Below are 14,046 nucleotides of genomic sequence, written 5' to 3' on the forward strand. Positions count from 1 at the left end.
AAGAAATATTGTATGGATCAAGACCAGAGCACTGCTAGGCAACAGTGCTAATACTTCCAATCTGACACAAGAGGTTTGACATCCCTATGGCTTCATTCTTCTCTCTATAGTCATCAAAAACTCTCTTTTGGTGCTGTCTTGATGGGATGGGGTCCTCTTTTGGGCTTTTTCTTCTCCCGTGCAACTGTTATTGTCAGAGGAGGTTAGCCCCTTCTTTCCAAGCATTTTTCGACTCCCATTACTTCTAGGCCCTGATAAATGTACAGAATATCAGGGAAGTCAAATAAGCAGGACATAAGTTTGATGGTTAAGATAGGGGTTGAAAGAGAAAGCAGCTATATTAGTTAATATTTTAATCAGCTTATCAAAAAAAAAAAAACACTCATAAGTCAATTCTATCCCAAAATAAGGAATACCTCAACTATAACCTAGCTGTCAGTCACCGTAAACTACTTAACATTCCCTGATTTTACTATATTTTTAACTTTTCTAAGCCTCAATTCCTCATCTTTATTAATGGATACAATAATTGTACTTAACTCATAAAATTATTGAAAAAATTAACTATACATATAGTCCCTAGGCACAGAGTTAGCATTAGGTATTAAAACATATCTCTACCAAGGCTTGTATTAGATTGTGATAGAATTATCATGTTTTTTTTAGTAGACTATGTGATTTGTGAGGGTAGGACAGTAGAACCTTGACCGATTTGTATTGATACATGCAATATTTAGCAAAATTAGGAAGTTCTCAATAAACATATGTCCAATACATAAATAACTGAATGTTTAGAGTTCAAGACTTCCATTGGCCATGAGGGAGAATGGGAAAATAACTTTTCCTACAAATATTTAAGCCATATACAAATCATGTTTAAATCACCATATATAAATGCAAATAATAATGTAATAATGTGATAATTTTTAAAAGATGTGCTTTGCATTCCTTCCAAATTTAAATTTTATAGTATCTCTGAATTTGAAGGGTAGATAGTAGAGGCTACAAAGAAAGCAAGCACTGATCTAGCACATACAGATTAAAGTAAATCAGTTCATAATGAGAATCAGGAAATAGGTCTGATGTCTTTTCTTCCCTTTCACTTGTTCTTCCTCTTCTCTAGGAAGGAACTCAAATTAACCTTAGGCATATGCACCACTTCTCTTAAACTACTGATTTAGGGAAGCATTAAAATGTTTAAGGATTGACAGGAAGTAGAAGAGTTAGCAAGGTGTTCAGCGAAAAGGCTGTGTATGCAAAAGCAGTCCCCAAATGCTAAAGGAGGCCAGAGACCAAAGAACCAGGCAGCCAAGTTCAACTTGTCTGTTAATGGATTCTTTTGTTTAGTTTTTGTTAATCTTCACCCGATGATATTTTTTTTCCCCATTGATTTTTTAGGGAGAGTACAAGAGGTAAAGATAGAGAGAAACATGATGTGAGAGAAACACATCCATTGGTTGCCTTGGGCGCAAGCCCCTGACCAGGGCCGGGGCCAAGATGGAGCCTGCAACAAGGTACATGCCCTTGACAGGAATCGAACCCTGGACCCTTTGGTCCACATGCTATTGCTCTATACACTGAGTCAAACCAGCTAGGGCTGTTAATGGGTTTAATAGGGAACTTAGGATGGGCCCTAGGCGGCCCTGGACCTTCAGGTCTCTGCATCTTTCACCCTCTGCTAGCCCCCCTTAGGGATGGGCCTACGTGCTAGAAAAGGAGTTCATGGGTAGTCAGAGGAGACCAAGAAGCCAGAAACTGACAAGCCTGGGTGCCAGGGAGAGCTAAGAGATAGATAATAACTAGGGCTCCTTGCCCCAGAAGATGGAGTAATGGAAATGTCATGACTAGCCTTAAATCTCTGTACACATCTCAGAGTCCACCGAGGGGGGAGAAGAAGAGGTTAAAGGTCCAGGCTCTTTCACACAGAAGTTAAGCCAAAGATTTGCTTCAAAGATGGAGTTAGCTTTTCAAGATGGGATCAGCTCTGTCCACACACAAGGGTTGTAATTATATGCTCTTGGACCTCTTTATAATGAACCTTTGCTTGTCCCCCAAATTTAAATCATCCCAATTTCCCGAGAATATAACCACCTGTTGTAAGTGCTGAGTCCTGATATGCTTTCAATAGTATCCATTTTTCAACAAAATCCTTGCACGTTTTTAAAGCTCTTGGCTCCCAAACCAGCCTTTTGCCCTATAGCGAGCATATCAGTACCAGCCATAATGACAGATGTGTATGGATCCAATGAAGAAATTTCATTCAGAATGACAGTACTGCCATCTCACAGTTTTGAACATTACTTTCAAAGTACATAGTCTATGAAGGTTTGAAGAAAATGCTAAACTTAGAAGGTAAGGAAACCATTTTTCATGATGACTTGGTTAAAAACTAGGAAAAAAACACACACCCTTGTTTATATATTTACTAGTGGCCTGGTGCATCTTTTATTTTCCTTTAAAATATCCATCTTTTGAACTTAAAAGTTTATCATTATCCCTGTGACATATGTACTTTCCAATGATTTCTATGAGGATCATTTTTAAAATTTGAATCTCAAAAATGCATTCTGATTTGAAACTTAAAATGTCCCTGGCATTTAAAATATCATTTATTTAGGTGCATTTTTAAATCTAGAAATATTAAAATTCTAATTAAAATATTGAAGAGTTACTAAAAGAGGTTTTAAACAAATTTTCCCTGGAGATTTAATACAGAGCAGATTAATTTTCTGCACAAATAGTTTAGGGATTCAGTTTGAGGAGAGAGAGAGAGAGAGAGAGAGAGAGAGAGAGAGAGAGATGCTGTGATTCTGGCTTTGAAGATAGAGGGGAGGACCATGAGCTAAGGAATGCAGGTGGCCACCAGAAACAAGAAAAGGCAAGGAAATGTGTTAATTCTCCCCTGGAACCTCCAGGAGGAACTCAGTCATGTGACACCTTGAATTTAGCTCACTGAGATTGACTTTGGACTTCTGATGTCAGGAACTGTGAGATAATAAATTTGTGTTAAGTCACTACATTTAGGTAATTTGTTACAACAGCAACAGTAAACTAATACATTTTCTCTATTAGCTTTCCAATGTATATCAGGTCTACGGACAATTCTTTAACACTAAAAGTGGTCCTCTTAGGCATTCAACGAACAACAGAGCCACAGAGAGGGAAAATCTTGCTGGGTAAATCACATTCAGATGATTGCTCTTTGGTATAATTGTAAATTTTTCCTTAGCTGAACTGTGATTGATCCAGTGACAGAAATTGCAACAGCCTTTAGGGCAATGAGGGAAAGAATTCCATCTTTACTTGAGGATTAGGAAACACAGTGTACATGAAAGGGCTTGTTCTGGTCCAGCATGTGATTAAGGCAAGAAATTCTTCTGATGCAACCACCCATCCATTACATGAATACCAGGAGTAAACTATTTCTCTGTCTTCTTTTTTTCCCCTGAACAATCTCTATAATGAAATAACTGTAAGATTTGAAATCTAGGTTTGTGAGTCCATAAATTATACTGAGACAGGAAAAGGGGGTTTCTTCACCAATCCTGACCTCTAGGAGATCAGGGTGGGACTATTTATAGTGACACAGGTGTCAGGCACTAGAGTACAATTTATTTTAGAGAGAGATCCATCAGTTTTCAAAGCAATCCTGAATGAAAGTAACAGCATCAATAGAAGTGCTGGTGAATAAACCAGATAGATACTCTGGTCATGATACAATAAGTAGAAATGACACCTTGCACTCAGTAAGCATCTCTGAGAATCTTAGACTTTCATTGGGACATCCTGAGTTGGGATGAAAGACATCTATGGCCCTATTTGATGATAGTTGGGAATTTTTAATTTGAATATTAAAAGATATGTGACCTGGTTTTGTATGCTTTACTTGGTAAATTGATATATATTCATTCATCAAGGTTCCAGTCATGATGGAATGGCTTATAACAGACTAATTTTATGCCAGAAACAACTATAAAAGCTGAATAAAATATAAGTATATAAAACATTTGTTTGAAGACAACTGATGTAGTGTTTGAGGAGCTATGATTCCTGAGAGAAGGAAAGCATAACAAGGAGAGCTTTAAAGTCAATCTCTGAAGCATTTACTAATTCACAAAATGAGGAAATAAGTTCTGAATAAAAAGTTACAGGCTTGCCCTAGTCAGTTTGGCTCAGTGGATAGAGCATTGGTCTATGGACCGAAGGGTCCTGGGTTCAATTCCAGTCAAGGGCATATACCTCAGTTGCAGGCTCAATTCTGGCCCTGGTTGGGAGGCAACCAATCAATGTGTCTATCCCATTGATATTTCCCTCTGTCTTTTCCTCTCTCTAAAAATCAATGGAAAAACAAAAACAAAAACAAAACAATAACACTTCACATCTGTTAAAAAAAAAAAAAAGCTACAGGCTCACTGGGTAGAGGCAAGAGAGGATAGGGTTTGACTCTGACAAAGTGGTTGAAATTTTAGGGGCAAAATTTCAGAAGGAAATGACAGATAACTTGATTTTCTCTTGAGGAGTTTGTGAACTGTAAGATATATATGCACAGAGTAACACCAACAAATCCATCAGGAAACAGCAGCTAAGAGGCTAGAGCTGAGCAGACATTTCTTGCTAGGGATACACAGGATGGAGTTCAGAGAATACTAAAATAGAGTAGAAATTGTAAATGCCCAGACTTTCATTTGAGACCCCAGAAAGGCGATGTCTATGGAAATAAATCTGCCTGGAACAGACTTGCCCAATTAAAGATTAATGCCAACCTTCCTCAGGATTATTGTGATCTACCTGCATCCTATGTGCCTCCCAAAAGAAAACTTTTTGCCATAAATGTTCATTAAATATCCAGAATTCAGTAAAAAATTACGGGTCATGCTTAAGAACAGGATGACTGACTCAAAGAGAAAAGCAATAGAAACACGTCCATAGGTATGGAGTTTTACTTAAATAAGTATTTTATACTAAACTAGAGGCTCGTTCACTCTGGGGTTGGGCGGGGGGGGGGGGGGGGAGAGGTCCCTCAGCCTGGCCTGTGCCCTCTTGCAGTCCAGGACCCCTCAGGGGATGTCCACCTGCCTGCTTAGGCCTGCTCCCCAGGGGATCAGGCCTAAGCTGCAGTCAGACATCCTTAGTGCTGCTGAGGAGGCAGGAGAGTCTCCTACCACCACCACTGCACTCACAGCTGTCAGCCCAGTGTGGCTGAGCGAAGCTCCCACTGTGGGAGCACACTGACCACCAGGGGGCAGGTCCTTTGTTGAGCGTCTGCCCCATGGTGGTCAATGTGGCTCATAGCCACCAGTTGTTCCTCCCGTAGGGTCAATTTGCATATTACCCTTTTATTATATAGGATCAGAGGCCCAGTCCATGAATTCGTGCATGGGTGGGGTCCCTTGTGGTGGCCTGCGGCGATTGGGCAAAACCTGCAATCCAACACTGCTTGCAGCGCCTATCTGCCACTCCCGCTCATCCCAGCCCCACTGTGCCTGCTGTGGGCTCACACCCAATCAGTCCTGATCAGGAGAGGCTCGCACCACCATAGCAGCGCTTGCCAGCCAGCTATAAGCCCTGCGTCTGGCGCCCTCCCGAGGGGAGTGGCCTGCGGGATCCCGCTGAAACTGGCTCTCTGATATCTGCCAAGGGGTCCCGGATTGAGAGAGGGTGCAGGCCAGGCTGAGAGACCCCACCAGTGCATGATCCGGGCTGGGGAGGGACCATGGAAGGGCTCCAGGGTGTGTTCAGCCCAGTCTCTCCCAGTTCTGATCGGCTGGACCCCAGCAGCAAGCTAACCTACAAGTTGGAGCATCTGACCTCTGGTGGTCAGTGCATATCATAGTGAGCGGTTGAGCGGCCTTAGCATATCATTAGCATATTACGCTTTGATTGGTTGAACAGTTGACTGGTCACCAGACAACTGGACACTTAGCATATTGGGCTTTTATTATATAGGATAAGCATATTTTGTATGTTTAGATTAAGAGGGAACGATGGAAAATTTCAGCATAGACATGACTCCATCAACAGGAATCGAACAGAAATTCTACAACTGAGAAATACTGTATTTGAAATAAAAACTTTAGTATGTGAAAATTTTGCCTCCAGATAGGATGGAGAAGATAGCAATAGGCCATAACGCCACTTGAACTAAAAAAAAAAAAAATCTGATAAATTACAAAAACTGTTAAAAACACCAGAGACTTGTGGACACAAAGAGGAATTAATGAATTAAAATACCAGAGAATCAGAACATGCACAGACTCAACAGATACTTCCCCAGGAAAATGTAGTTGGCAAATTCAGCTCACCTCTGCAAATTCAGTAAGACATCAAGGGCTTTAGACTTCTGCCATATTGTGCATTTGGGGGTTCAAGGAAAATTTTATATAAGTCTCCAGGGACAGAAAAACTTGTATCACAGGTGGATTTATGGAAATCTTCCTTTTGCTGCTTTAAAGGCAGTTGTCTAACCTTAATTATTGGCAGGTTGTCCTAACACATTTTTATGTTTAACTCAGTTTTACTTCACTCTGAAAGACTCATTTTTCTCTTAATATCCTTTTACTGGCTATCATCTGCTTAAATTATTGGTGAGAACTTGTATAGAAAAGTCGTACCTGTCTTTTGAGTAAATGGCAAAAAATATCAAGGAATGTGTATTTCATATCTGTTGTGCGTGAGGAAGGGTGGCAAGTTCTCTAATACATCCTTCAAAGACCATCTCAAAAATTGTCTTCCATTAAGATTTTCCTGATTTCCTATCCTTTACTCCTCAAGATGTAAATAGTATTTCTTTTCTGATCTCCCATAACACTTTATCATTAAGACTCTTCTTGTCCTGGCTGGTTGCTCAATGGTTAGACCGTTGATCTACAGACCCAAGGGTCATGGGGTTGATTCCCAATGTATCTCTCTCATGTGGATGTTTCTTTCCCTTTCTCTACCTCCTCTCTCCCTTCTACTCTCTCTACAATCAATGGAAAAAGTATCCTAGAATTAGGATTTAAAAAACCCCACAAACTTCTTATGTTGGCTAGTAACACAGGTTCCTCCCCCCCCCCCCAATATATGTCTAATTAGTGCCCTTATTAGAATCTAAGCCCCTTGAGAGCATGATCTAATTTGATTAACTTTTGAATTCAGTATAGTGATGAGTACAGTGTATTATACACATTCCCAAATTCTTAAGAGTTAGGCATTCTCTTTTCTACATTCCCACTTTGTACTAGTATTACCACATATGTACACAGCATATTTTATCCCTTTACTTCTCTCCCAGTACACAGCGAACGCTTTGCATAAAAATGACAAATCTTATCTTTAGTTTCTAAGTTCTTTGCACTTTTTAAAAAATGTTTTTGATGTTTAGAGAGAGAGGGAGGGAGAGGGAGAGATGGAAACATTGGTGTGAGAGAAACAACATTGATCTGCTGCCTCCTGCACACCCCATACTGGGAATTGAGCCTGCAATCCATTCATGTGCCCTGACCAGAATAGAACCAGTGACCTCTTGGTTCATGGGTCGATGCTCAACCACTAAGCCACACCGGCCTGGCAGTTTTCAGCACTTTTAAACGCTCAACAAATATATCTAATATGAATAATATGCACTTAATATTTTTAATGAATGAGTACATAGCATTTTGAAGAGGCAGACAACTTGAGTTTGAAAACAAGGTCCGCCACTTGTGACATTTAAAGTCAAAGTGTCCTCATTTGTAACATAGGCAAAGCACATTTACTACTAGTTTGGCCTCTTTTGAAGCACTTTTGAAACTTTAGAGTATATTTAGGATCTGTAAAGGCACTAGTTTAGGGGACTAATGAGAATTCCTTGTAAAGTCTTTTCTTAAGCAATCATCACTTTTATTTTAATTTTTATCAATCATGCCTTCATCATTCTTCCAAGCTTCCTTATTACATCATTTGTATTGTAGCCTTTTCCTCAATTCTGCTAATTGCTAACCAAGAAAACATGTCTTTTGCCTCAACATAATTATGGAATTCTTGCTACAACTTTTGTGACATTTGTATTTCCGAATGTGTGGGACTGATGGCTGAGGTATATGTGTATGTAATGTAAAGATAAAGACTGATATAGATTGAGCATTCTAACCCAGATTCTAGTATCAGGAGAACTGGACATAACCACCATCTCTTACAGGGGCAGTAATGTCCAAGGCTTCACATTAGAATATTTTACACTGATTTCTTAATGCCCTACTGTTATAATCCTAACAACTCTCATGGCAACACATTGAATACCTTTAAAAATTTGTTGGAAAGGATGAGTTTTAAGGAGTATTTAGAGTCACCAGTGCCCCTTGGAAAAATTATGGGAATAACTAAATTTTGTTAAATTTTACTTAACTTTCTAATTTGAAACTGATTATTATGGATGTAATACTTATTACAGTCACTACCTAAGTGATGTAGTGACATCACTTTTTAGCTAAGATTTATACATAAATTCTAAAATGTTTCAGCTTACAGACTCAATAGAAATTTGCACACTTTACTGGACTTTAAATTTGACAGCTGATACAATAATTTTGTAAATTCTGAGGCCCTCATACATATATTCCACAAAAAATAGATCTAATAGCATTTATGAGGTTAAGGCCTTTTACATATTTTTTCACTTGAGCCAATTTATTTTGTTTAAGTTCTGCCAAAAATCCCCTAATCAAAGCCAGGCCTCTGGCACTTCCTTGTAAAATCCAATTTTAGCAAGAACCCTGCTAAGTCAGTTTAGCAAAACCATTCCCAACCCACCCCCACATCTGATCCTCCTGGATGTATCATCAGGTTCCTCTTCCTCCACCTCCCTCAGGTGATGTCTGATCACTCTAATGTAACCTGTCCTCAGCAAGAATCCTGTTAGGTTGGTTTAGCTAGAATTCCATCCACTCCCTCCCTTACCTCTGTTTCCTTGGTAATTTTCCATTCACTGACCACCCCCCCCCCTCGCCCCCCTGCTCCTTGGCTGAAATTTCCACTTGCTCATACTGTCTTGGGAGTCCAGGACAATCTCTCTCCCGCTCCGCAAAATTCTAGCGGCACTGGTCCCCACTGATGGCCCTGAATAGAGTCTGCCTAACCATTTTTTGACAAGTGCCATCAACAATTTTTTTCTTGAATGCACGCTGTGTCCAAGGAAGCCTAGGATATAATTCAGAGGATTTAACACACGTCTATTGGAAACTATACATCAGATGCATATCCTATAATAATATTGTTTTAAAATGGCAAATACAGAGTATACTCTTTGCATGCGTGCTATCTTTTCAAATTTAATTTATTGGAGTGACACTGGTTCACAAAACCCATACATGTTTCAAGTGCACAACTCAATAAAACGTTAGCTGCACACTGCACCTGCGTGCCCACCGCCCCAAGCAAAGCTCTTTCTGTCCCCATCCCCCGCCCCCCGCCCCATCCCCTCTGCCCTCCTCCACCGGGACCCCACCTCCCTTTCCTTGGGGCTATCACCACACCGATGGATGCCGTTTTTGATCAAGCCCCTTATTTTGTGATAAGTCATTGCTATCCGAGTTCCCCAAAATGTCCAACATCTTATTTTGGCAGGATTGTGTGTTTTTTCCTTGTGGAGTGAAAGAAGATCCCCCTTCTCCCCCCCACAACCTTTTTAGGAATCTTCCCTGAGCCTCATCCCCCCCCCCTCCCCCCCCCCGCATGCCTGAGGACTGGACCAACACTTGGTAAGAATCTGGCTCTGGGGAGTGCTGTGCTGAGTGACAAATGGACGAGGGAGAGGGTTTTAGGGAAGCATCTGAACCGCATTTAATTTTCCGTGTTGCTTTGTTTGTTCCTTAGCCCCGAGGATATTGAATCTTGTGGGCTCCAGTTGGGTCGCTGGTGCTTCAGGCGTTTAGTAAGAAGACACGGAATCTGCCTTTCCCGTTAGGATAACATCCTCATTTACATGAAGGGCAGCTTGTTCGGAACTGTTGTCCATGGCATGTTTCTAAACCTCCGGAGCGAACATTTTCCCCTTGGAGCGCTGGCTCCGCTTCCGCGGCCTCCGGTGACCTCCCGGCTTGGCAACCTGCGCCCCGCTCCGCAGGAATCGAGCCTGACCCCGGACGGCCCCGGGCGCTGCCGCCTCGCCAGGCCCCCCTCTCCTAGGTCCCGCCCACCGCCCGGGACCTAGCTTCCCTCCGGCTGCCTCCGCCGTGGGCGATGGCGACACCACCTCCTCCCCGGCCGGCTCCCCCCGAGCCCGCCGCGCCAGACAGCGGGTAACCGCCGCCTCCGCTGGGGCACCCCGGCTCCACAGGCCTAGCGCGCTCCAGACACCTGTCTCTCACTGGTCGCCGCCGCTGCCCCTCACCCCGCCGTCCCCTCGGCAATTGGACCCAGGCGGCCCTTCGTCATTCCCGGCCTCTTGTGGAGTCCCGCCTCCGTCGCCGGGTCATTTAAGTTTATCACAAATAAATAAATAAAGGAGGAAATAGAAATGCGTAGAAAGTAAAAGCAGCCGGGAGGGGGCGGGGGCGTGGAGGGAAAAGGGGGAGGCGGGGCGGAGGACAGCCAAACTTTATAGTGTCTGTTGTTGACCAATCACGGGTCAGTCCAGTCCGGTCCGATGGGCTTTCTCAACCAATAGCCTCCCACCTCTAGGATCACTGAACAACCAGATGCGACTGACCTCTCCAGACTGGGGGAAGGTGCGGCGAGGGGGGGGGGGGGGCGGAGTTGGGAGAGTGTTGACCAATTGCCTGTTAACAGTCTTCTGAGCGAAGTTTCGACGCCCCAATAGGTGTTTGAGATAGCGGATTGGGCTTCTTCTAGCCCAATCGACGGTGGTACAGATGAGGGGAAAGGAGGTGGGGCGGGGACAGAGAGGGGCGGAGAAGGAGTGCATTTTGTTTATGGGCGGCAACCTCACGAGGAGCGTCCCATTCTTATAGGCTCACTGAAGCTGAGAGTGGCAGCAGAATCACCCAATAGTGGGGGGGTAGAGAGGATTCGCGGCGTGAGGCGCCCAATGTGGACCTTCTGCCGAAGAAGTAAGGGCGGGGAAGTTTAGGAGTTGAGGAAAGAAGATTAAAGAGCGCGAGGAGGTAACGCCAAAAACTCTAATTTGTTGCTGGGCGGGCGGGAGGGAGGGGTGTGTGCTTACGGTGGGGGATGAGGCGTCCGCGAGGCGCTGGGAGTCGGGGGCGGCGGGACGGGGAAGGAGGGGAGTGGGGTGAGGTCGGCAGGGGGAGCGAGCTGGCGCGGCGAGCCCGCGGGCCGTCGGCCGGCAGAGAGCGCGCGCCCCTGCGCTCCGCCCCGCTCGCGCCTCCTCTCCCCGGGCGCCCCTCCTCGCGTCCGGCTGTGGCGACGTCCTCACCCGACCCGGCTGGGAGGAAGGGAGCGCGGGAGGGTCTCCGGTTCCAGGAGCGGGCGGGGCGTCCTGCAGCTGGAAACGCGTGTTCTACCTACTTCTTTCCACTCCTTGCGCCTGGAGCTGCCGCTTCCAAGAAGAGGAGCCGAGGGCGACTAGCCTGGGCTCCGGAGCTGCTGCTAAAAGCGTCCGCTTGTCTTCCGCCCCCTCCCTCCCCCCCCATGCCCCCCCCCCCCCATTGCCTTGGCCCTTGCGGGCTCTGGAGCGTCTGCAGAGAACTGGGGAGCGGGACATGTCCTGGCCCCAGAGCCGCTGGATGCCTCTCCAGCCCTCGGAGCTACCGGCCCCCGCCTGCTTCGCTGCTGCGACTAGAGAGGAGGGGGCTTGGGGAAGGAATACACACCTTCCCTTTTCGGCTCCTTTGGAAACATTAAAACATGTTGACTCTTTTCCAGTAGCTGAGATAAAAACGGTTGGAAGCCTTGTGAGAGTTTAGAAGCAACGCACTCTGTTACACTGTGGGATGCATGGCTTTAAATCTGTGTGGGTTTCTGGTCCTCTCGCACCCCCCAGCCCACGCCCCCTACCTCTGCGAAGCGGTTAAACCGTTTGAAAGCGGTTGCAGAGGCAGGGATTTTCTCAAAGTTCTATTGATAAACACACTTGCACAGCATATGCCAGGCACACACATAAACTATAAACACCAGCTAAAAACACAATATGGCGAACAGCTACGCTCCCTCGCGCTGTTACCCGCTGATCTCGAGCGCTGAGCCAGTTGAATGGGGTCAGTGGTCGGATGATAGTCCTCCAGTTAAAAATCCGAATGAAAGCAAAAGTGACTTGGCAGCCTGTGGCTTAGGTGCTGTCCTCCGAATCAGCATCGGCCCAAGCTAAATTGAACATGTTGACTTTCTAGACGTGTGAAAATTGTCTTCATCATTTACCATTAAAAATACCAAAATGTTGCTAAAGGCGAGAGGTTTTTTTTTTTTTTACTGTGTGGTCATATATGTGTGAATTTCAGCTCGTAAAAAGAGCCGAGGACAGTTGTTATCCCAATGTTTACGAGTGAACTCAAATCTACAGTTACTATATAGTAACTCGTTGCTTTTGAAAATGTTGAAACCTAGATTATAACGACCATCTTGTAAATAAATTCTGTAGCTGTAAACACTATTTAAGTTATCAACAAACTCATAAATGGTTTGCTCTCCTACCTGTTGCTCCTAATCCCAAGTAACCTTTGCTATCACGTGGGACTAGTTAACATGAACCCTCCTCCCTCCCCGCACCCTACACATGTAAATTTGACCAGGCCAGATTTGGCTGCTTTATGCATTTTATGCTTTATAATTAGGTGTTTCTAGGAAAAGAACAAACCCTCAAAAACAATTTACATTGATTTTTCATCCCTTTGTTTTCTCTTTGTTATTTTTATTCAGACTGCATCCAAGTTGTCCATTCACATGTAGTGCTCTGGCATCATTGTGCCCTCTCAGGAATAGTCTTCTCTCAAGAAAGCTTTTGGAATTGTCTTTGAAGAATTGCTAATGTTACTCATTGTTTAGTGCTCAAGATTCAGTTCCCTAAAATCAGGGTGGTGAGTTACATGGAGCTCAATTTTGGAGGGCTTTAGGCTTGAGAATACTCAAATTAACAGGAGAGAAGAAGTAGAAAAGTGAGTTTTATAGAGATTTGTTAGCTGCTCAGTGAGTCCAGCAGTTCGGTTGTTTGGCTTTGTGATTTCAGATCTCACAGACCAGGGGAATACAGGCCTTTTGCATATGAAGCCCAAGTGACAAGTTAACTGGCTACCAGTCTCCAAAGCAGTACACCCTTTCATGGTGAGGTCCTGATTTTAACAGACTAAAGAAAGAAGTTTAAGGTTAAAATTGTCAAATTTTATTCACTTGCAGGAAGAAGTCTTTATGCTTAATGTCTAGTCCAGTTAAGATGCCAGTATTTTGAGATTCCCACTGCACCAAGAAAATACAGATATAATTCATGTGTACACTGACTAGCCACTGAAAGACAATATGAGTTTAGAAGGAATACTAGAGGAAAGAACTTTCATGTGAGGGTTCTAATTTGGGGTGCATGTGTATGCTTAGAACTACTAGTTGATGTGATGCCAGAAACTTTTTGAGACCCACAAATATACAACTACTTTTACTGTCAAATTAATACAAATTTGACTGCTTTGTATAGGAATAAAGTCTATGAAAAAAGTCATTTTAAATGAATTGCTTTTATCTCAGAAGTGAAAGTCTTCAGACTTTCTCTGACAAAATTGGAGTTCCTAGGAAAAAGAAAAAGCTACACTGAACAATTCTATCATTTTAGAAGAGCAATAAAAGGTACAACTAAGTTCCTTTAGGATCTGACGTTTATAAATGAATTACAAATTATTCTGAATATTTTAGAATGAGTGGTAAGTAGATACTTCTTTAAAACATTTGGAGTAAAAAACGTGGAACTTGATGAGCTCTGCTTTATTCTCTGAAATAATCATGTTTTTCTGAAATGATTGTTTAAATTCAACAACTTGTTTTAGACACTCTCTTCTTGACACTTGGGAGGTAAGGTGAACAAGAGATGAAATTATCTGCATTATAGAGTTTACATTCTAATGTCACATATACTTTGTGTGCTTTAGATTGTTAGGAGGAGACATTTTTGAATGAAACTTTAAAACC

The 14,046-nt window shown here is 43.2% G+C and overlaps 1 protein-coding gene across 8 annotated transcripts in view; it reads left to right on the forward strand.

Annotated features, from left to right (window-relative positions):
* Positions 1–10,963: 10,963 nt before the first annotated feature.
* Positions 10,964–14,046, forward strand: part of ZBTB20 (zinc finger and BTB domain containing 20) — an 874,980-nt gene continuing 871,897 nt past the window's right edge. For 4 of the 8 annotated variants that reach the window (XM_081085644.1, XM_081085646.1, XM_081085648.1 and 1 more), the window contains exon 1: positions 11,025–11,081. The gene's annotated coding sequence lies outside the window, so the exon portion shown is untranslated. Of the gene's footprint in view, positions 11,104–14,046 lie in introns of all 8 variants that reach the window. The other 4 variants (XM_081085637.1, XM_081085638.1, XM_081085649.1 and 1 more) reach the window with 4 other exon arrangements.

This window comes from Myotis nattereri (assembly GCF_964212035.1).
Source record: "Myotis nattereri genome assembly, chromosome: 3".
NCBI lineage: Eukaryota > Metazoa > Chordata > Mammalia > Chiroptera > Vespertilionidae > Myotis > Myotis nattereri.